Consider the following 24648-nt stretch of genomic DNA (forward strand, 5'->3'; position numbering starts at 1 on the left):
GTGCAGTGTTTTCTCTCTTCTATTTATACATTTCACTTCCTACACAAAACTGCATGCAGTCTACAAATATTGAGGTTGGACTTACGGTACCGGTGTCAGTACTTAGTACGAATTATTGATATTTGTAAAGAAAATTATGTATTTTCTGATACCGACATAGGAACCACGTTCTGATAGTTTAGTATGTCCCACAAAAATGGCAACTCAAGAACAGCAAAAATCTTCGAGATCTGATTTGCCTTTGCCTTGGTTGCTCTTTATATCCAAGAATATCATCCCAACCGTAATCAGTGGAAGATTTACGGGATTTGAGGCTTTCAGGCTGAAGCTCACCCAAATTACAGGATTTCTTTTTTACAAAATTCTGATGTTAGTCATTCCTATGCGTCTTCGCTTCAAGCCCTTCAAAAAGTCTAGTCGTTTCTAAATAAAGGAAGTCTTTCTGTGTGAAGTCACTCTCAAACTATTTTTCTGAATCCGCCGCTTTTCGTAATTTATTTTCCAACAAGAAATCCATCCCGACATTTACCTGAATAGGAAATTTTCCTAAAGTTAGATGGCAGGAGGTACCCGTAGTAATAATTTCCTATCTGAGGGGTTACGTTTGATCGGTGCAAAGTAGCCCCGATTAGAGGCTGAAACAACCTTCTCCCAGTTTTATTTTTCTATGACTTTAAAACGTTTCACACTTCAATTTCAACTATTGTCTCAAAGTCCCATTATACACAGAGTATTCTACGAAACTGACTTGACTTTGACGAAAATTCTTGTAGGTGATATCTTTCAAATTTTGTCGGCCTTTACAGTGACTGCTTTCCATACCTCTACAACAACAAACCCTTCAGGTAATTAGAACTGATGTTAACCGCCAACCAAATAGTCAATGTTCTATCTTACGGTGACAGTTGAAACTTTCTCTTTACAGTCCATCATTTCACCGACAGAGGACTGTGAAACTTTTGCCGTATTTTGTGCAAAGTTAATCCTGAAGTGCAAAATAATCCCGTCTTATGGTACTTACAGAATATTAGTCAGTAATTTTCACATTAATTTTAAAGGTGACAACAGTTGGAGCCTAGGGCTGTGTGATATTTAAATCGAACGGTTGATATTTTCAAATATCAAAACATCGATATCGAAATTTTTGATCGATATATCCATATTCTTTTCTCTCTTTCGTATTTCTATATTTTTGATTTTTGATATTGTTTATATTTCGATATTGCTGTATTTTTCAATATTTCGAACAAGTTTCGATAGTTTGTCGATATCGATTATCTATATTTAAATTCGGATATCGCAAAGCCCTATCGAACCCTTCGGAAATGAAGTTTTTGGCTATGGACCTGATTAGGGATGCACACGAGACAAGACGAGACATAATTTTTGTTACGAAATTCGAGACGAGACAGAGCTCTTCCAATAGAAACGGATCCAGTTTTCGAGACGATACATAACTTTCGCGGCACCTTTTCGAGAGGAGACAATCTCAAATCTTTTCTCTTGCGCATCCCTAGACTTGATCACGAGTTCTCAAAAAAAAATTGTTAATGAGAAATAACATCTAAATACAATATCGGTAGCTAAAACATTTTTGTTTTCATTCTTCAGTAATGCATTGTTATTAATCTCAGTATTTTATAGTGTATTCTTAAGCTTAAGGTGATGTATAATTAAATTTTGAATTCAGTTAACTTATTTTGTTTCTTAGATTGTTTTCAAAATGTATGTACAAACGTTTATTTTCATTTTTGAGTGTTTAAAGTGACGTATAGTTATTAAACATAGTATTTAATATTGTACTCTTAACGTGAAAGTGATACACAGTTAACTTTAGAATTCAGTTAACATTTTTCTTTCTGAAATTGCTTTAAAAAGTATGTAAAAACGTTTTTTTCTTTTCTTTCTTGAGTGCTAAAAGTGATGAAAAGTTATTAAGCTTACTACTTTATATTGTATTCTTAACCCTAAACTGATACACAGTGCGTTTTTGAATAAATTATGTCAAGTTATTTGAGTGACGAACACTGATAGAAAATCCTGACTATTACTGGAACATTTTGATTTTAAGGTGAGGACTACTGGTGCAAGGATTTTAAAATATTGTTTTTCCTTCTACTCCTTTTTGAATTCTGACTACATGGTCATTATAGGAAGGATCAGTGAGTCTTTCCAACTACGGTATAGCTCCGACAGATTCACAATGCTCAGAGAAAAGACAAAATAGTATGTTTTCAACCTTAAAGTGAGAACCACTGGCGTTTTTACCCTGCTATGCAAAAGTAAGTGAGTACTCCAATGGGGTTCCAATGCGGTCCCTAATTTCTGCATTTTAGATATATGGAAATACATGTCTCTAAAATGTAAAGAACTGATTTTTTTTAAACTGAAAACTGCAATTCGGTAAGCCTTATGGATACCGAGATATGGGAAAATAAAGAGAGATACTATAGGTATGTGGGTCTTGCATACTTGACGCTACAACTCGGAAAATGAATTAAAATATGACTAACGGCCATCAAGATGATGTCAAATAAAGGGGGACCAACACAGTTAAGGGGTTTTCGTGTTAGATTTCGCTAAAATTTCCGAAATCGTTCATGGACAGTTAATAAACACCAGTAGCAATTTCATCTTAAAGTAATTAGATATATTCATGGGGTGTTAGAACATCATGGAGTCTACCAATATTAAATTTTAAAAACTTTTGAAAATATAATGTGACATTTGTAAACAGTATTTGAAATATGTGTTTACCCAAAACTTCCAGCTAGTACATCTAACATCTGGAGAAACACTGTGAAATAAAAGTGTATGAGATCTTGAAATTTCGGAAACAATTATTGGTCGCAACAAAATTAAATAAGATGGTACTTCTATGGGTTAAATGAGTACCTCAGTACAATTTCGATCGAAAGATTAGTTCAGTCCTAGGTTTTCTTCAGGCAATTCCAAGGGTTCATCGAGCTGTACAAAAGAATGAAAATTCGCTGTCAATATCTAAGATAGTAACCAAGATAAAAGGAATTATATATTTTATGGCGTAAAAATAGAGATCTTTATATATTTGTACTTTTGGGTCTTTCCTATAAGAAAAAAATCAGAAAACTACTGTATATACCTTAATAGACAATTCAATGGGCGGGGACACAGTAGCTTAGTGGTAGGGTGTTTAACTAATCTTTTTTTGCAGAAACTATTGGAGTATTCACTTAACCCATAGAGATACGATCATACTTAACTCCCTATTTAATTTTAAATTAAATAAAAGGAAATATTTCAGTGTAGCGACCCACGATTATGCATTTCAGTCTCAGGGAGATTTTGATTAAAGCAAGTGAATGTTGTTGGCAGAATTGATGGAATGCAAAGGTGGGAGGAAAGAGAGAACCCCGAGAAAACCCACGAATACGATGTCCACTACAAACTGACTTGGCCGCGGATAGAACCAAGAACCCAATACACCAAAGGTTAGCACTCTACCACTAAGCCACTGTGCCCCCGCCAATTTAATTGTCTATTAAGGTATATACGGTTGTTTTCTAAAATTTCTTCTTCTTACAGCAAAGACTCAAAAGTACAAATCCATGTGGGTCTCTATTTTTACGACGTCATAAAATACACAATTCCTTATATCTCGTTTGCTATATTAGATATTGACAAAAAAATGTTCACTTTATTTCAGAGCCCGATGAACGCTTGGAATTGTCCAAAGAAAATTTAGAGCTGAATTAATCTTTCGATCGAAATTGTACTGACGAGTCTGCGGTACTCACTTAACCCATAGAAGTACCATCTTATTTAACTTTTGTTAGGATCAATAATTGTTTTCTGAAATTTCAAGATCTAATACGCTTTTATTGTATGGTGCCTCTCTAGCTGCTAGATGTACTAGCTGGAAGTTTTAGGTAAATATATATTTCTAATACTCTTTATAAATGTCAAAATATATTTTCCAAAGCTTTTAAAATGTAATCTTGGTAGATCCCATGATGTTCTTAAACTCCATGGAAATACCTAATTACTTTAAGATGAAATTGCTACTGATGCTTATTAACTTTCCATGGCCGGTTTCGGAAATTTTACCACCTAACACGAAAACCCCATAACTGTATGGATCCTCCCTTTATTTGACAATATCTTGATAGTCATATTTTAATTAATTTTCTAAATTGTACTGTCTAATATGCAAGCTCCACGTACCTATGGTGTCACTTTTTATTTCATCATATTTCGGTAACTGTTAGGCGTACCGACTTGCGGTTTCGGTAAACACACACCTCTAAGGTTCTTTAAAACGTTATTAAAACATATTTTAGAATGTTTAGAAATGAGAGTTCTGCGAATATTATGGTACCCGAAAACCCCCATCAGGGCGTGTGTGTAGTGTATTTAATTGAAACTACTTTTGAGGTGGTTGTAAGCTCTCGTAATTACGTTTCCGAAACTGCCCATCTAGTACGCAAACCCCACATTTCTATGGTGTCGTTCTTTATTTTCCCATATCTCGATATCCATAAGGCTTACCGAGTTGAGGTTTTCGGTAAACAGATATCAGTTCCTTACATTTTAGAGACATACATTTCCATATATCTAAAAAATACAGACATTAGGTACCCCATGGTACCCCGAACACCATTGGGGTACCCACTTACTTTTGAATGGTAATACATTTTGAGTTGTTGTTCAGCATCAATAAACACGTCATATTTTTTCTACGTGCAACCCAAAAGTCCATACCTGACCGAACAGATTTTTTCCATTTAATCTCAAAAAGGTTAAGATATTTTGTATTGTTAAGTACAACCAAATTAAACACACTGAATATAACATTTTAAATATTTTCTGATTTTTGTTGCAGGTATTTCGTGCTTCAAACCAGGATTCTGCTTGAAAGACAGTCAAAAGAAGCAGTGTAGGTTGTGGCTAAAAGTACGTCCTTTCTGAAGACAGACCCAGTTGTACTTACATTATTTTGTACGAATATATAACCCTAATAAAGATACTGTACTACAAATTATTTCTTTCTTCCATAAATTATAATAAAATATTATCTCTGTTTAAAGAAAATGATTGTTAATGTTAAGTCATTTTAATTCTTTTTCTCTGTAATAAGAACATTATCCCTCGCAATATTTTTTATCTTTGTGCTATTGCGATTGGATGAAGTAAAATTCTATACGAAGCACTATTATTTCAGACATGCATTAATAACTAATGTATTGTTCTGTATGTAAGACAATGTGTATACTGAACATGTCTAGCGAAGGTGTTGTTTTAATACAGAATCTATAACTCAGCTTTTCAGTAGTCAACTTTATTGGGAATCCGAAGAAAGAAGTTTAAAAAAAAGTTGGACTTGTGTGTGTTCGTGTTGTGTGTGTGTTCGAATTCTGGACTAATCCAAATTATCCAGAGAAATCATTATATATTTCTTTGTTGCTATTTCAGATGTATCCTTTATCCAAGTCGTATGAAACGGAGACTTCATACATCGCTATACTTTCTATGAACTATGTTCCGTATTTACTTAATCACTTTGTAACTTTCTCTAGTGTTGACAAGACCGCAGGTGTCAATCGAATAGTTTAGTGTTTCACTCATGTCACCTTGTGACTAAGGTACGTCCTGTCGGTATATATATGGTACTGGGTTCAATTAGCGATAAAATACATTTTTAGCGTTAAACAAATGCAAAAATCTACACGAAATGAGATACCGTGATCTCTGACTTACGGATAACACCAAGCAACTAATGGTACTGAGTGTGATTGAGTTTACTAATTACTATTTGGCTAAAATCAGTGTTCCTTTATCTATAGTTCTTTTTGTGCTTTGAATTGCAAAGTTTGAAATAACCGTTTTAAATTGTGTATATATATCTTCCGAGTAATTCTGAGAATCATTGCTCTTTCTTTAAGCAATGTATGACACTGTTAAATTGCTCGTTGCTTAAAATGTTGCACTAAGAAGGATGCATCCAGGAAAGTCCAGATTTGCAGAACGTCTATAGCAGGGAAGAATAAATATGTTTAGTCGATGGCTGCACAACGCCTCCGCTGTCACCACGTTGTCACACAGCGAATACAGCGAACGTTTAAGAGTATTCTGCACTTACTATTAGGTATCGGCCTGGGAACTTTGGCGCATCTACCCAGTCTCCTTCTTGGTGTTGCATTTTTAATAGCGAGTACTGAGTAGGAATCATCTTGTAAGCGAATACGTTTTCGGCTGACACTACACTTTTAATTATTGCGACATTAAAAAAAAAAAAAAAAAAAAAAAAAAAAAAGACATAACTTACCTGTTAATTAAAATGTTCAGAGAAGTTATTTCTGGAAAATTCTATTCAGGCCTCTTGTGGTAACAACTGCACTTTAGAAGAAGATACTATTAAGGAAAGAAATGAGGTAAACTAATCTTTATATCGTACAAGCAATGGATGATAACAGCTTAATAAATGATTGTACGTAAATCTTGTTTGAGTTTGAATATAGGATTGTATAAGGCTGTGCATTTTGCATTATTATTGATGTGCTGCAACTAACTAACTGCAAACCATATGATAAATTCTTACAGTAATATTGATTTACTCTGTATGGAAACGAAAATAGTTTAATATATGGTTAACCTCCTTTGTGCCCATAATTTTAAAATTAACGCTTGTGTCACTTTTCAACACTTGGCTTTGCAGTAGCTTTCCAACGAATTAGCAGGAAGCCCAAACTTATAGGACACCCTGCAGGTAAATACATTTCTTTGGACAGTTTCACTGCTCCAAACTAAGATTTGAAAAGTGTAGTATTGTTAATTTTATTATTATTGGCACAAAGGAGATCAACCATATTTTAAGCTATTTTTGTTTTCATACAGAGTAAAACAATATTTGACAACATTACAGTAAGAATGTATCATGCACTTTGCAGTATGTTGCAGCACTTTAATAATGGTGCACTATACGTACACTCTAGATCCTGCATATGTCCGATCCATACATTACAAGAAGGCAATACGTATTCGATACAGGTAAAATCTGTATATTTCATATGGACAACCTATTAGCTATATACATCCGATCTATACATTACATATGACCAACCTGTACGCGACATACGTATAATCTATATGCTGCATGCAGACAGTCTGTAAGCTACATATATGCACTCTGTATGGTGCATACGGATATTCTGTATGCTGTATCTGGACAAGCTGTGTGCGACATAAGGAAAATCTGTATAATACATACGTACAATACGTATACTGTATCTAGTCGTACGTATGGGGCACAAGTACAATATAGATGCTGTCTCGGGGTTGAACGCAAGAAACATACGTACAGAACGTATATTGCATACTTCTTGAAATCATGCTCCGTCCTGATAGTCAGTGTATGTCGTCATTATTAACCCACATGCTACATACGACCCTGACGTCACAAAGCTAGATATCACCTCCGTATATACTTGTTACTGCAGATGACGTCACACGAATGACGTCATTGCACTTATGCAGACAGTACGTATAATACATACTTTTTCAGCTATACGTAGGGATGCGCTCGAGTCGAGACATGTCTCGAATCTCGACTCGCCTCGACTCGAATTCGAGTCGAGATTCGAGTCGAGACACACTTTATAAAATTCGAGACGAGTCGAGACAAACGTATTTCTCGACTCGAATTTTCGAGTCGAGACACGAGTCGAGTCGAGACGGCTCTTAAAAATCTCGACTCGACTCGAATGTCTCGAAAATCTTTCTATAATTTTTAATATTATTTTGAAGAAAGTATTCACTCAGAAACAGCCTTGAAACCAATTCCAGCTTTTATTCCTTCAGAAAGGTACAGAACGCATAAAATTAATAGTTAATCTTTAAAGATCAAGATTTAATTTTCAGCTCAATTCAGTTAATAGAACTAATAGTTAATGTCGTTGTATTTGGTTGTACTGCAAATATAATGATAATAATAATAATAATAATAATTGATTATCTAGTTTGTATAAAACTATTATCCGTAGTCTAAATCTAGTTTGTATAAAACTATTGCGATAAAGTGAACTTCATAAATTCTCTGAATGAGCAGTTGGTAGTCTATAGTAATTTAGCATAGTTTTAATTATTGTGTTTTCGTTCCCATGAACGCAATAGGGTTACGTAACTTCTGGATTATTCGCTTGCCCAACTATTCTGAGGCTTTAATATGTTGCAGCATATCACGAGCTACGGATAATATATAATGTAAGATTTGTTGTACATCACATATTATGATACGAGACTATTTTACATAGTATATCTTATCTAATATAAATAAAATAAAGAGTTTGTTTGTGTGTTTGTCTGTCTGTCTGTGTGCGACCTGGGGACCAGACGAGTGGACCGAGAGTTCCCAAAATTTGGTCACGGGTACCTTAGTCCAGGCCCCAGATCAAGAAGAAGCGTTTTTTTTTAAATTTCGAACCAGGGGGTCTCGGGGGGACGTTTACTGGGACCGACCTGGGGACCAGACAAGTTGACCGAGAGTTACCAAATTTTGGTCACGGATACCTTGGTCCAGGTCCCAGTTTAAGGCGAAGCGTTTTTGTCAAAATTGGAACCAGGGGGTCTCAGGGGGGCGTTTAGCGAGACATGTAGTAAAAGTAATCCAAATTGATCGACATTAGTGTCAAATCCATAGTTTTCACGGTCGCTGAGATCAATGGTGACACTTCCATCAGCGATGACTTGCAAATTCAGCTACTACTGTATGCGGGCCGGGTGTCAGCGGGAGAGGAATACCGAGACATGTATAAATAGCCCATATTGATTGATACTAGTGTCAAATCCATAGTTTTCGCGGTCACTGAAATGAATGGTGATACTTCCACAGGTGTTGACTTCCAAATGCAGCCCCCATGCGAAGAATGGGTATATTAAGCTAGTATTACAATAAATGGACTGCTTGGATGCCAAGAACTAGTACAGATAAGTACCATTCACTTCTATGAATAGGTATTTTTTTAAAGGATTTTTGTAAACACTAAGTTATAAAACAATGAACTACATACAGTAGTTATGGTTTTGGTTCCCAACATAAAAGAAATATGGATTGTTCATGAGATATTGAACTTCAACTTTCACTCCTGGAAAATTTCAATTTTGGAGTTAGGCCACTTGGCATCAAAGCAGTTCACTGTAAGATAAATACATTCCGCACATTAGTAACATAGTTGTTCAGGGGCCTTCGATTTCCATCCTCTCAAATGAAAGCTGAACGATTGCTTGATACATGCTGACTATATAGGAGAAATAGTGTATTAAGTTTTCGAGCTTTGGTGCGTATCCGTATTTACACTCTGATATAACTTTAAGTTCACACTCAAATCGAGCTAATTGTTTAATGCATTTCGAAAGCTTTTGTTTTTATGCAGCTCATTAAGGAAAATCTATTTCATAATCGTAACATTTATGTACTAAGAAACTATGAACGTAAAGTGGACTCGACCTAGCCCCGTGGCCGCTGTGACTCAGTGGCACAGCTCTCACCCTTGGTGTGTGAGGACTCTGATTCTGTGTGTGTGTGTGTGAACTCCGCGGCTAGTGTAGGCGTCTTTGCCGTGGAAGACTCGGGTTCAATTCCCGGTGCGAGCTCATGTAGTTCGGATTCCACGTTAATCAGTAGGTCTACATTTCATATATCCTCGCTGCTGAAAGAGACAGTAAAGTCAAAATCAACTCAACAATATATATGTGTGTGTGCTTATGTGAACTTCCTCGTGGCTGTTTGGTTAACACATACGCCTTGATCGCGGGAGACTCTGGTTCGATTTACGGTGGAAGCTCATGAAGTTGTTACCGGTATCCCACTTTAAACTGTAGATCCATGCCTCATATAACCATAGATATAATATATATGCCTTTGATACACTTATTTTCCGACTTGGAAGCCATCGAAAATTTCCGGACACAGAGTCCCGTAGACCGAAAATGAGAAACATGGGTACAGAGTAAAACAGCCATAGAAATTTAAGCTTTTTAGGCTAACTTAATCCTTACATATAATGCAACTAGCTTGGCCAAGTTATAATGGAGGAAATGCTATCATTGCAACACTCTGAGAATAGAAAATGTTCGTCAGGTATTACTATCCCCCCCTCTCGTGCAGAATGAAAACCCTGACTAAAACTCAATATATATATATATATATATATATATATATATATATATATATATATATATATATATATATATATATATATATATATATATATATATATATATATATAACTATTTTGTGTAATGTAACAAATAGTGGCGGATAGTATTCATGTTTCCTTGCAGAGGTCCTTACGAGGGTTCGCTTCCATCTTCCTCTCCCCAAGAACTAAAATAAATTAAAAAATTGCTATTACTTGTTAATCTTGTACAAAGGACGCAATTAAAGTCCCAGTGTAACACCCCTTCACATTTAGATTTTTCCCCTGGAAGAAAACCAGTTATTATTGTTTCTTGATTTCTCAGTCTCACCTACATAAACATACGAATAGAATTACAGGATAGGACATGTTTAGAGTGCTTGCACGTGACATCTAACTATATTTCTCATCAAATGTGTCACAGATGAAAATTTCCGTTTTTACTGCCTCTATTTTCTGGTACATATGTTTCATTTATGTTATGTTGCTAAAATTCGTTAGGAAATAAGTACAGACTGCGCCTGTGTGCCTGACAAAACGTAAATGTACTGGATAATTATTTCTTCACTTTCTTCCAGAAAAAAAAGTAACCCATCTCATGTCGGCTAACAAAAGGAGGTAGCGGACCAAAGATAGCCGTTGTTTACCTAAGGTCGTTACACAGCAGGGGTTTCATTCAGTCAGAGGGAAAAGAAAAAATTTAAGGTTTCTACATTTGTTTTGAACTGCAATATACTTCTTCCTTTTATTTTAAGAACCATTTCCTTCTCATTTGTCTGCATCAGAAAAAAAATGCAAAAAAATCACTAGAATGTGCCTATTTACCCAAAGTACGTACTAGATCACTAGTTCAATAGTAAAATCACCCTTTCTCCCTTCCCTTTTTCGAATACAATGAACCGACTCTTCTGCTGAAGAAAGATGCTAAAAGAAAATTGAAACATCTGTGTCTAAACTTTCTTTAAAGCGCAGTCTTTTGTATTTGTAAGGTTTTGCGAGTGTTTTCGAGATAGCCAAATCTTTTACCATGGACTCCTGCTGCGAACTGACCGTGAGTAAACACCCGATCTCGCTGTGCTAAATTTCTCTCGCACACGTGAAATGGGTTTGTTGTTTTCAAATCAAATAGGAGGTTACCTTGTGCTTTTGCATTTCTGCACGCACACAGGTACCATTGTTGTTTTAATGATCAGAAGAAATATCAAAACTATCCGATATATATGATACGAAACAGCTAACAGAGGGAGGCAAAGATAAAAGTAGGCCTATACCGAAGTTTTCCGCGTAGTACCATTATGGAGAATAAATATTTGATAAAGTCACATAGATGCGCTTAAACCTATTCCATCTGTCCTTATAACTCTTCTGGTCTCATCAATTTCTCAGGAGAATACGTACAACATATGTCCAAATTCCATATATACTCTTTCTAAACTAATGAGTAAACTCATTAAGAACACCAACTGATATCAATAAACAGGAAAGAAAACAATACTTTATACTTCTATCATTTGGTACACATCTCTATGAAGCACAGCTTGTTTCTTTTCGAAATAGCTCCTTCGTGTCACAGCTGTTTTTAGTTTTGTTTTGTGTTAGGATGAAAGAGAGAAATGCAACATTTGCTTCGCGGTGAAGTTATATATATTATTAAGATGAGCGGTGATAAGCGAGGTTTAACAAAGAGTGCCTTTCGGATGCACAATTTAACGGGAAGTTGCAGTCCGTGTTGAGAATCGAACCAAAGCTATGTAAGACATGTTATGACAAATCCAAAAGGTGTGTTGTATCGGTGCAGTACCAGTTTTTCACGTTTTTCAAAATGTTCCAAAACCCAAAGAATAATCTTTAATTTCTGATATTTTAGTCGTCACAAATTACAATTTTATAATGTAGTCAATGTTTATAATTACTGGGCAGTTGGGCGTTTAAACTAATGACATCATAATCAAGTCAAAACCATAATTTTGAGTTGAATTGATTCTGAGTTTAACGTCCTGTTCAGCAGCGAGGCTATGTGAGACGTGGACCTACTGATTAATGGAATCCGAACCACATGAACTCCCACCGGGAATCAAGCCCAGGTTTCCCACGCCAAAGGCAAGTATGCTAACCGTTAGCCACGAAGGAGCTCCACCATAATTTTAGTGGGCGATAAGAAATATCTCGCCAGTGCTTTTACAATAAATAAAATTTTATAAGTATTAAAGAATAGTGGTAAGAGATTTTATAATAGCTCTTTTATTTATGAGATATGAGTATTTTGAAAAAAAAAAACAACTAAAGAATAGGTTGGCGGAACCACAAAAGACTCGTAAAATAAACTTTCTTATAAATACATACGCACCTTACTCACCTTTTATAATTGCCATGCTTACGTTCTCCATAAAAACAGAAATTCTCTTTTAGTGATACTTTACACAAGATCATGAAGTGGGTTCAAATTTTATTAAAGGCAAAATACAATACAATAATCCACAAATATTGCCTCAAGTGAGTTTAAAGATTTCTAAACACTAGTGCGAAACCGAGCTCTGCCGTTGCGATCGATTTACAGGTCTTGAGACGAAAGTAAGAAGGGACTTACGCACACAGTAAGTAAAAACAATTAATATGCTTGTAACTTTCCCCCAAATGGGTGTATCTTAAAACAAACCTTACCATTATTTTTCTAATTAAATTCTAGCCCGAAATTATGTATCATATTACCCTATTCCCATTTTGAAAACTTGACCTTAATTCAAAATGGCGGATTTCAAGATGGCTGCCATCAAGGTCATATCTACCATACGACTTCCCCCCAGGACTTATATGTATCCACATGCGTGTTTTCTTCACTTTTCTTCATTAACGCTCCGTTTACAAAGGGTAGTAAGGGACTTCTGTAGTAATCTCTAATAACCACATCACAACTCTTAAAAGTTATTAAAAAAAAAAATAGAAAACATGCACCATGGCAAAAATTTGTCATCACAAGTAATGATGCATACATGCCTTCTATCAGCAAAAAAAAGTTTCATTGAAATTGGAGCCGGACATTTGAATGATGTCCCTTGTGGGATGTGATTGAACGTGACGTCAGAACACATCGCCCCCCTTCCCGGAATTTACGGGAATTAGGTGACTGAGTGAGCACATGTGGTGCCAGCTCTCTCCAGCGACCTATCAAGGATCATTGCGTGTATGCCAAGACGTGTCGCTGTTTTTATCCATGCCAAAAGTCGACATACTGACAATTAGGTAGGTAGTCATGATGGTCTGGCTGATGTGTGCGTATATTTTAACTCGTACATTTTGTCTCGACTCGAATTTCGAGACGTCTCGACTCGAATTCGAGTCGAGTCGAGACAGAGACTGTCGAGTCGAGACAGAGACTGTCGAGTCGAGACACGAGTCGAGACAGAAACATATTTTCGAGTCGAGACACGAGTCGAGACAACATTTTCTCGAGACGAGTCGAGACAGGCTTAAATCTCGACTCGACTCGACTCGAATGCATCCCTAGCTATACGTTTGCTGCAGGATGTTATATACGGTTGTACGTTAAGTCCAGAAACTACAGGAATTACGAATGTAACCTACGTTTTTAAGTATGCCACTTACAATTTTTTTTCTCAGTGTAGATCTCAAAATTTCGAAATTTTGAGTGAATATTTTTCTTGCCCCATAGCAGCGGCGAATGTAGGCATTTTGCGGCTCTAAACAACATATGGCCAGAGGGAGCTCCACTATGGAATTGTACCAGTATAGTTTTGACAAATTTGCTGTAGCCACAGACTGTTTTGCAATACAGTCCATTTACTTCCTAGGCTAATATATAAAGCTATTTGTTGAGTTGATTTTGAGTTTAACGTCCCGTTCAGCAGCGAGGCTATATGAGACGTGACGTTGATTACTAATTAACGTTGAATCCGAGCCACATGAGCTCCCGCCGGGAATCGAACCCGGGTCTCCCACGCCAAAGGCGCGTACGCTAACCGCTTAAGCCACGAAGGAGCTCATAAAGCTATTTGTGTAGTCAGCAGTTTAATAAATTACGTTATGCAACGCTTTCTGACCCCTTTAAGTGTGAACCATGAAATCGTTTTAACATAAAATTTAGGCTTGTTATTTTAGAGTAATAGTGAATTGTACCAAACAAAACAAAACGTTGTAGGCTGTAAAGCAGAGGAAATTTTACGAAATGCGACTCCTAAGAAGGAAATGGGTTCGAAGGTTTTCTTAGGCCAAGTATACAGTATAGGATAAATCCTAGGAAATCTCTTATGATTTGTCCTAGAGTCAAAATCTCAACGTGCATGGCATCAGGACGCATGTCATTTTCTACGTTCTGAACGACCCTATGAGATTTTTCTTGTTTAGAACACGCCCTATTTCGTAAAGAAAATTGGTAAGATTTCGATTAAGCGACATCAGGTGAAAGAGAGTAAGGTTTTTTCTTTAAAAAAAGAAAAGAAAAGAAAGAAAGAAAAAGAAAAAAAGAAGTTTGCAAATTTAACAATTGACCAAGGATCTTATAGAATACAGGATCTGCCCTTACAACAAAATCTTGAAGCCATACGTCACAGTTTCGCCACCCCTACTCTGCCCACTCCGCCCAATAGGATCGCAATGTTTTGAGCCAACAATCATGGCGAAAACGAAAGTAGCCAATCAGACGATGGCAGAAACAAGAGTAGCTAATCAGACGTGCCGATGCTGATGTTGTTTTTTGGCTTCATCGATTTAATAGGATGAAGATACATATGGGCAGATCCTCTATTTATAACATCCTTGCAATTGACAAACATGGGGTTAGTTATGTTAGGGTAACCAGATTTTAACAAGCGAAAAGTAGGGCACAATAGTAGCCTATATGATATTTTACTGCGTCGGTAATACGCATGTCCTTATTTCATTTAACATTAACCTTAAGTTATTCATTTTTGTTAAAAACAAAAGCATTAAACAAAAGTACTGAAGAAATTAAACACAACTCCAAATGCTTTGATGAATGGCAAAGTGGTTAATTTTTATGAACGTACAGTGAAACTTCCCGTTGGGCTTTATTATTATTATTATTATCATTATTATTATTATTATTATTATTATTATTATTATTATTATTATTATTATTATTATTATTATTATTATTATTATTATTATTATTATTGATTTTCGGAGCGCGGTATTATTTTAAGGAATTAAAGAAAATTTAGACCGGCACGAGGGAACTTCAACTTAACTTGGTTAGCACCACTTCCATAAGTTGAAACTTTTCCTACCTTACAAGCCATTCTCGGTAAAAACAATGTAGGGTGACTGGGTCGGTAGTGGACAACCATAAGGAAATTTTGATTTTGATATTTGTTTGTCACTTGTGTTTTAATATTACAGTACTGGCTTTTATTCAGCTAAAGGAAAATCTTGTTCTCTTTCAATGCAACCATAGCTTTCATTCATTCAATGCAACCATAGCTTTCATTCATTAAGAAAATATGAAATTTTTTCATTGTAAGAACAGTTTTGCTAGTAGTGATCACTTTTTTCTAGTAGTGGTTACTTCTATATTCAGTAGTAGTCACACATTTTAGGTGACACTTATTATAGGTTACTGCGTATATTCGTATTACATTTTCTTGGTAAAATTTAATTTATATTGAAATGGTCACTACTCTAGTGTTATCAAAATAATATTGAAAGTAAGTAATATTAGCTAGCTACAATATTCAATGAAAATAAAGAATATATTTTAAATAAAATGTTACATTTATAAAAGAAAAAATATATAAACCTATAGTGAAGCTATGCTTGTGTACCTTTACATCCATACACAAAGGTCCAATCTGGCAGAAAATCATATTTTAAGGGTCTTCCATACAACGAAATTAAACTACCACTAATTTTACAGTTTTTCTGTAACATCTTTCGGAACAAACAAAAGAATTCGAGAAGTGGAAACGCGGTGCGGTATAGAATATTATTTTGTATGTATATTATTCATATGTATTCTGTATGTATATTATTCATATGTATTTTGTATATTATTCGAGTTTTCTCCAAAACCGGTTCTATTTTTACTGAAACGGGTTATGGTTTTCTCCGGTTTTCTCCAAAAACCTGTTCGGTTTTTTAACCGAAACCAGTTTTCGTTTTCACCGAAACCTGTTTCGGTTTTCTGCAGAAACTGGTTCGGTTTTGGTTTTCTGAGAAAACCGACTCGGTTTCTCACCGAAACCGGTCTTGGTCTTCTCCAAAACCGGTTCGTTTTTCATCGAAACCGGTTTTTGGATTTCTTCAAACATCGGTTGTTTTTCACCGAAATCGGTCTTGGTTTTCTACAAAACCGGTTCGTTTTTCACTGAAACCGGTTTTGTTTTTCTCCGGTTTTCTCCAAAAACCGGTTCGGTTCTTTCATTGAAATCAGTTTTCGTTTTCACCGAAACCTGTTTCGGTTTTGGTTTTCTCCAAAAACCGGTTCGATTTTCACCGAAAGCGATCTTAGTTTTCTTCAAAACCGGTTCGATTTTTCAATGAAACCGGTTTTCTCTCCGGTTTCCTCCAAAAACTGGTTCGGTGTTTCACTGAAACCGGTTTCGGTTTTCTCCAAAACCGGTCTTTGTTTTCTCCAAAACCGGTCTTTGTTTTCTCCAAAACCGGTTCGGGTTTTCGTCGAAATAGGTTTTGGTTTTCTGGTTTCGGCGGAAACTTTTGGAAAACACATAAAACTATTTCTATTTCTGTGGAAACGAAATCGGTTTCCGGAGAACAACGAAACACTATTCTGGTCAGAAATAGAACCAATTTTGTAGAAAACCGGAACCGCTGAAAACGGAACTGGTTTTGGAAGAAACTGAAAACCGGTTTTTTGAAAATGATTAAAAAACAAAAATTGAAAACTGCTTTTGTGTCCACCACTAATTTTTATTCTGGTTATTTCTATGGCCACTACTAAAATTGTGCTTTTAATTATGGTCACCTAGTGTTACCATTACTAAAAAGTAGTCACTTTTATATTTTAGTAGTGGTCACCCCTACAACTCACGTCTGCAAGAATGTAAGCCGAAGAAGTAAATATATTTTTGAAATAGTTGATCATTATTGAATTCTTACATATTAAAAAGATTCACAATACTTATAAAATAAACGAGACATAGTTGAATAAATTGAACGGTTTGCTTACCTTCAAAATTTGGAAATTGGAAAAATTCTCCACATACACACAGAAAAACCTCTTCTAGAATCGTACTTCAACTAAAAAAGCTATCTATTAGGGCTGCAGTATACAGAAAGGGTAATAGGAATTACAGTAAAAATGAAAAACTAAAGCTTATTGGCTCATACGAGTCTGCACTGCAAATTTATTATCCTAGGTAACCATTACTGAAAGGATAACCACTATCTGCCCAGTCACCCTGGACCTATTGTAACACAATGGTTTGTTGATTATTCTCCATTCCTAATCTTTTGAGGAGTGTTAAAAACACAACGGTTCATCATTCAGGAAAAAATGCCTGTGATTCAAAATGTCGTGAATAAAGAATGAAGTATTAAAATATTTGAAATAAGTTAACTCAGAAAAATTTTGAAAATAGAAGGACATTTCTCGATTTTCTAGGCGCCTTCGCAACACACAATAACTCTTTGAAAAACAGTACTGTACTGCGTCTGGTCACCTTATCTGGTGTTATCCTATTTTCCTGAAGACGGTTGGGTTTAGAACGTTTTCTTGCTGGGAGGTTGTGGAAGTTTCCGCTCCGGCTCGTAATGGTGGATCCATAGAGGATCTGCCCTTACAACAAAATCTTGAAGGCATACGTCACAGTTTCGCCACCCCTACACTGCCCACTCCGCCCAATAGGATCGCAATGTTTTGAGCCAACAATCATGGCGGAAACGAAAGTATCCAATCAGACGATGGCAGAAACGAGAGTAGCCAATCAGACGTACCGATGCTTGGTTGTTTTTTGGCTTCATAGATTTAATAGGATGAAGATACATATGGGCAGATCCTCTATTTATAACATCCTTGATTTTTGGTCACTAGTGATGATTCTGTCTATGAAACCGTCACGTTCGTTACCATAGCGATTTTCTTTTTTTTTTTCAGATGTCCAAGCGCATTTGTTTAACATTGTGAGTTGTTTCGGAACCCATCTTGCACAGACTTCATGAAACTCAAATCTGTTGTGGACAATTTCGTACACAGAAGAACCATTACCAATTTCCAAACTTCGCCAATAGTCATTCGTCTGTCTAACAGAACTATATCACGTGCACGCTCAATGTTAACATCATCGCGTAAGACTTGCGCGGCCATTTTTGAATTTTTCAATCCATTCGTAGACACTCCGTTGCGGCAAGGCACTGTTCCAGTGTTGTGCCGGAAGTCTTCGATGGATTGTGCCCCTGATACACCTTCCGACCACAAAAACCAATCATTGCTCGTTGTTCCTCTTTGCTGCAAACTTCTAATGGAGCGGCCATGATCTATCTGTAACAAAAGGAAGACAAATGGAGGAATTGGGATCAAACTTTCATAGCATAGCAATAAAATAAACGAGGACAGATGTCACTATGAGCAATGTAGGAAGAGTTAGGTCACAATTGCGGATAATTTTTGACTCACCTTCGAACACGTAATTGTTCAAGATTAACATTTTCCAATTATTTTTAGAATGAATTTTAATTATTATCAATTAATTTTTAAATTATTATAATTTTGTTTTTAACATTGTTTCAATTGAATTGGACAACTTTTATGGGGTATGCCCCGCTGTCCCCTTGTATATGTAAATAGGTAATTGCAGGCCCGTAGCCAGCCCAAAAATGTAGGGGAGCCCGGTGAAATTTAGGGGGGGGCGATCCAAAAATATTATAGTTCATCACCAAATTATAGTTCATTTGCAAGCCTACTGTGAAAATTTTAGAGGGGGCCAGTAAAAATTTAGGAGGGGCCGGCCCCCTAGACCCCCCAGGATACGGGCCTGGGTAATTGTATCATTATTATTAGTTTGTTTTAAGTTGTAGGCCGATGAGGTATTGATCCTACAAGTGTGATTCCATACGCTCCAGTCATTCTATGCTAGAACTAAGAGCCGAATATGGCAATTACATCGGGGAATATGGCCCCTTTGCTTTCGCCAAATAGGAAAATAAAATTGAAATCTTATGTTATCTTTAAGAACTTTATGGAGAGCAAGTTTTGACTCATTATGACAAATTTTAATGGAGTATTGTTTCTGTCCGTCATTGTAGATGTAAATACATAAGTTTATTTATTTTTAAAAAATAATCGTAGGCCAAAGAGTTATGAATATTGCAAATTTGGCTCCAATCATCCCAGTACACTAGGCTAGTGGTTCTCAACCTTTTTTGATTGACGACCACTTGTTTGATATTATTATTAATAATAATAATAATAATAATAATATAATATATTATATTATATATTATAAGAGTAAAACCTATTATTATAATAATTATTAGTTATTATTATTATTACTAGTAGTAGTAAAACCTAATAGTTTTTATAAAGAGTTCATGTAGCACTGAGCATTATTGCTGCCGCTGAAGGTGTTGACTGGGTATAGTCTGTCTTGATTTTAACTATAATAATTATTATTAAATTCTTAAGATTTTTAAATTCCAAAATTTTGCGAGACACCTTAGGGGACTGCGTGACACACCAGCGTGTCACGATACATCGGTTGAGAACCAATGGACTAGACCCAAGAGCCGAAAACCTAACCGAAAATCCATCAGTGCCAATCGGAAGGTTGTGCTCAGAAGAAGTACGCCAAAATCTTAGACTCGCTTTTCACGCAATCGAGATTTTTTGTTGGACAAACGTTCACAAACGATACGCTAACAATTGAGATGATTTTGGTGTCAATCAGCGGGGATGAGAAGCTGTCGTTTATAGAATCCCCTCAATTAAATTTTTGAATACCTTAAAATTGCTTTGCATGCACAAACGTTTGGAACTACTGTTAACAGCTCTTCTCGATTTTCAGCAGGATGGCTACATAGAGCTACTGTACGTGTGCAAGATTTTTCTCTCGCACCGGAGACGGTCCAACATGTTCGATTTGATAGATAAGCTTAGCGAATAAATAGCTACTTTATCGGATACTATTATTATTATTATTATTATTATTATTATTACTATTATTATTATTATTATTATTATTATTATTATTATTATTATTATTATTATTATTATTATTATTATTATTATTATTATTATTATTATTATTGGCATATCAGGAAGAATTTGCTAAAACTTCCCGAAACACATACCTATACCTGAATATCTTATGTTCTATTGGCTACCGTACGTTTGCGATGCTCATATTTAGAATTCATGTATATTTCATTTACTTACTTCGTACTTTTTAATATACATTTTTTTTGTACTCGAGGAGATAAATGTGTATACAGGGCGTTACAAAAATTTGATACAATATTTTTGGGAATAGACTCCTCACATCAAAATAAGAAAAAAAAGTTCATATGGACCTGTGGTAGGAAGTGCATAGTTTTGCAGTTATTGGGTGCCGAAAATGAACTTTAAAGGTCCGTAGTTCCACTACTGTACGACCGATCGTAGTCTGGTCAAGACATCACTGAGGAACTAGTATGTAATATATCCAAACATCCATCTTTCAGAACCTCCGGTACTTGCACAATTATTTCTAGAGAGGCTATTTGGAGAGGCTATCCTTAACACACCTTTTAATGCACTGAAACGTCAGCAGTGTTGCTAATTCATAGTGTTAATTTATGATCACTACGATTTCCCTAGTTACCCTATCCCTTACAGAGGCCTCAGCCGATTGGTTATACGTGAAAATGAAAAATTCTTCTTTCCATTCCATAATTTCCAAGCTACTCCAACTAGGCAAACTGAAAATTAATGACAGAACATCCATACGTATGAGTTATGAGTCAATTTACATGTTTTGTAAAAAAAAAAAAAAAAAAAAAAAAAAAAAAAAAAAGATTTACACCTCCGGCTACATCCGGCAAAACTGTGTGTTCCTAGTGTACATAAATCATTGCTTCCTAGTTTAAAAATATATGCATGAACAAAGCTTCAGTTTGGTATAACTGTTAGTTGTATACCGCATCAGGTTGAAAAGTTTTACTGTCCCAAACTCCGGGTTGCATTGTGTATTGGACACCCTGTATTAGTCAAAATACAATCTTTAAGGAGTAAGGGACAGTAGCGTAATTTGAGATTTTGATTTGAGGGGGCAACATTTTCCACCGTCATAAGCAGAGGCGGATCTAGCCCTGGGCCGAGTGGGGCCTAGCCCCCTAATCTTTTGAATGACAAATATAATTGAAGCTGTGATTTATATATTTTTGAAAGTTTATGGTAAACAAGTGTTATATCTATAGTATACCATAGTCTGAGTTCTGGTCGGCTCCCAGTTTTCACATTTTAGATCAGCCTCTGGTCACAAGTAGTTTCACGTTTTCCTAATTATTGAATTACTATATATATATATATATATATATATATATATATATATATATATATATATCAAAATCATGGGACATTGTCCCCCCAAACTTTTCCTAAATGACGCCTAGGGACCTTGATAAATCAATGATTTCTTTTTCGTTCACTAGATCTCAAAATTTCGAAATTTTGAGTGAATATTTTTCTTGCCCCATAGCAGCGGCGAATGTAGGCATTTTGCGGCTCTAAACAACATATGGCCAGAGGGAGCTCCACTATGGAATTGTACCAGTATAGTTTTGACAAATTTGCTGTAGCCACAGACTGTTTTGCAATACAGTCCATTTACTTCCTAGGCTAATATATAAAGCTATTTGTTGAGTTGATTTTGAGTTTAACGTCCCGTTCAGCAGCGAGGCTATATGAGACGTGACGTTGATTACTAATTAACGTTGAATCCGAGCCACATGAGCTCCCGCCGGGAATCGAACCCGGGTCTCCCACGCCAAAGGCGCGTACGCTAACCGCTTAAGCCACGAAGGAGCTCATAAAGCTATTTGTGTAGTCAGCAGTTTAATAAATTACGTTATGCAACGCTTTCTGACCCCTTTAAGTGTGAACCATGAAATCGTTTTAACATAAAATTTAGGCTTGTTATTTTAGAGTAATAGTGAATTGTACCAAACAAAACAAAACGTTGTAGGCTGTAAAGCAGAGGAAATTTTACGAAATGCGACTCCTAAGAAGGAAATGGGTTCGAAGGTTTTCTTAGGCCAAGTATACAGTATAGGATAAATCCTAGGAAATCTCTTATGATTTGTCCTAGAGTCAAAATCTCAACGTGCATGGCATCAGGACGCATGTCATTTTCTACGTTCTGAACGACCCTATGAGATTTTTCTTGTTTAGAACACGCCCTATTTCGTAAAGAAAATTGGTAAGATTTCGATTAAGCGACATCAGGTGAAAGAGAGTAAGGTTTTTTCTTTAAAAAAAGAAAAGAAAAGAAAGAAAGAAAAAGAAAAAAAGAAGTTTGCAAATTTAACAATTGACCAAGGATCTTATAGAATACAGGATCTGCCCTTACAACAAAATCTTGAAGCCATACGTCACAGTTTCGCCACCCCTACTCTGCCCACTCCGCCCAATAGGATCGCAATGTTTTGAGCCAACAATCATGGCGAAAACGAAAGTAGCCAATCAGACGATGGCAGAAACAAGAGTAGCTAATCAGACGTGCCGATGCTGATGTTGTTTTTTGGCTTCATCGATTTAATAGGATGAAGATACATATGGGCAGATCCTCTATTTATAACATCCTTGCAATTGACAAACATGGGGTTAGTTATGTTAGGGTAACCAGATTTTAACAAGCGAAAAGTAGGGCACAATAGTAGCCTATATGATATTTTACTGCGTCGGTAATACGCATGTCCTTATTTCATTTAACATTAACCTTAAGTTATTCATTTTTGTTAAAAACAAAAGCATTAAACAAAAGTACTGAAGAAATTAAACACAACTCCAAATGCTTTGATGAATGGCAAAGTGGTTAATTTTTATGAACGTACAGTGAAACTTCCCGTTGGGCTTTATTATTATTATTATTATCATTATTATTATTATTATTATTATTATTATTATTATTATTATTATTATTATTATTATTATTATTATTATTATTATTATTATTATTATTGATTTTCGGAGCGCGGTATTATTTTAAGGAATTAAAGAAAATTTAGACCGGCACGAGGGAACTTCAACTTAACTTGGTTAGCACCACTTCCATAAGTTGAAACTTTTCCTACCTTACAAGCCATTCTCGGTAAAAACAATGTAGGGTGACTGGGTCGGTAGTGGACAACCATAAGGAAATTTTGATTTTGATATTTGTTTGTCACTTGTGTTTTAATATTACAGTACTGGCTTTTATTCAGCTAAAGGAAAATCTTGTTCTCTTTCAATGCAACCATAGCTTTCATTCATTCAATGCAACCATAGCTTTCATTCATTAAGAAAATATGAAATTTTTTCATTGTAAGAACAGTTTTGCTAGTAGTGATCACTTTTTTCTAGTAGTGGTTACTTCTATATTCAGTAGTAGTCACACATTTTAGGTGACACTTATTATAGGTTACTGCGTATATTCGTATTACATTTTCTTGGTAAAATTTAATTTATATTGAAATGGTCACTACTCTAGTGTTATCAAAATAATATTGAAAGTAAGTAATATTAGCTAGCTACAATATTCAATGAAAATAAAGAATATATTTTAAATAAAATGTTACATTTATAAAAGAAAAAATATATAAACCTATAGTGAAGCTATGCTTGTGTACCTTTACATCCATACACAAAGGTCCAATCTGGCAGAAAATCATATTTTAAGGGTCTTCCATACAACGAAATTAAACTACCACTAATTTTACAGTTTTTCTGTAACATCTTTCGGAACAAACAAAAGAATTCGAGAAGTGGAAACGCGGTGCGGTATAGAATATTATTTTGTATGTATATTATTCATATGTATTCTGTATGTATATTATTCATATGTATTTTGTATATTATTCGAGTTTTCTCCAAAACCGGTTCTATTTTTACTGAAACGGGTTATGGTTTTCTCCGGTTTTCTCCAAAAACCTGTTCGGTTTTTTAACCGAAACCAGTTTTCGTTTTCACCGAAACCTGTTTCGGTTTTCTGCAGAAACTGGTTCGGTTTTGGTTTTCTGAGAAAACCGACTCGGTTTCTCACCGAAACCGGTCTTGGTCTTCTCCAAAACCGGTTCGTTTTTCATCGAAACCGGTTTTTGGATTTCTTCAAACATCGGTTGTTTTTCACCGAAATCGGTCTTGGTTTTCTACAAAACCGGTTCGTTTTTCACTGAAACCGGTTTTGTTTTTCTCCGGTTTTCTCCAAAAACCGGTTCGGTTCTTTCATTGAAATCAGTTTTCGTTTTCACCGAAACCTGTTTCGGTTTTGGTTTTCTCCAAAAACCGGTTCGATTTTCACCGAAAGCGATC

Source organism: Thermobia domestica, chromosome 7 (assembly GCF_964235325.1).
Source record: "Thermobia domestica chromosome 7, izTheDome1.hap1.1, whole genome shotgun sequence".
NCBI classification, from domain to species: Eukaryota; Metazoa; Arthropoda; class Insecta; order Zygentoma; family Lepismatidae; genus Thermobia; species Thermobia domestica.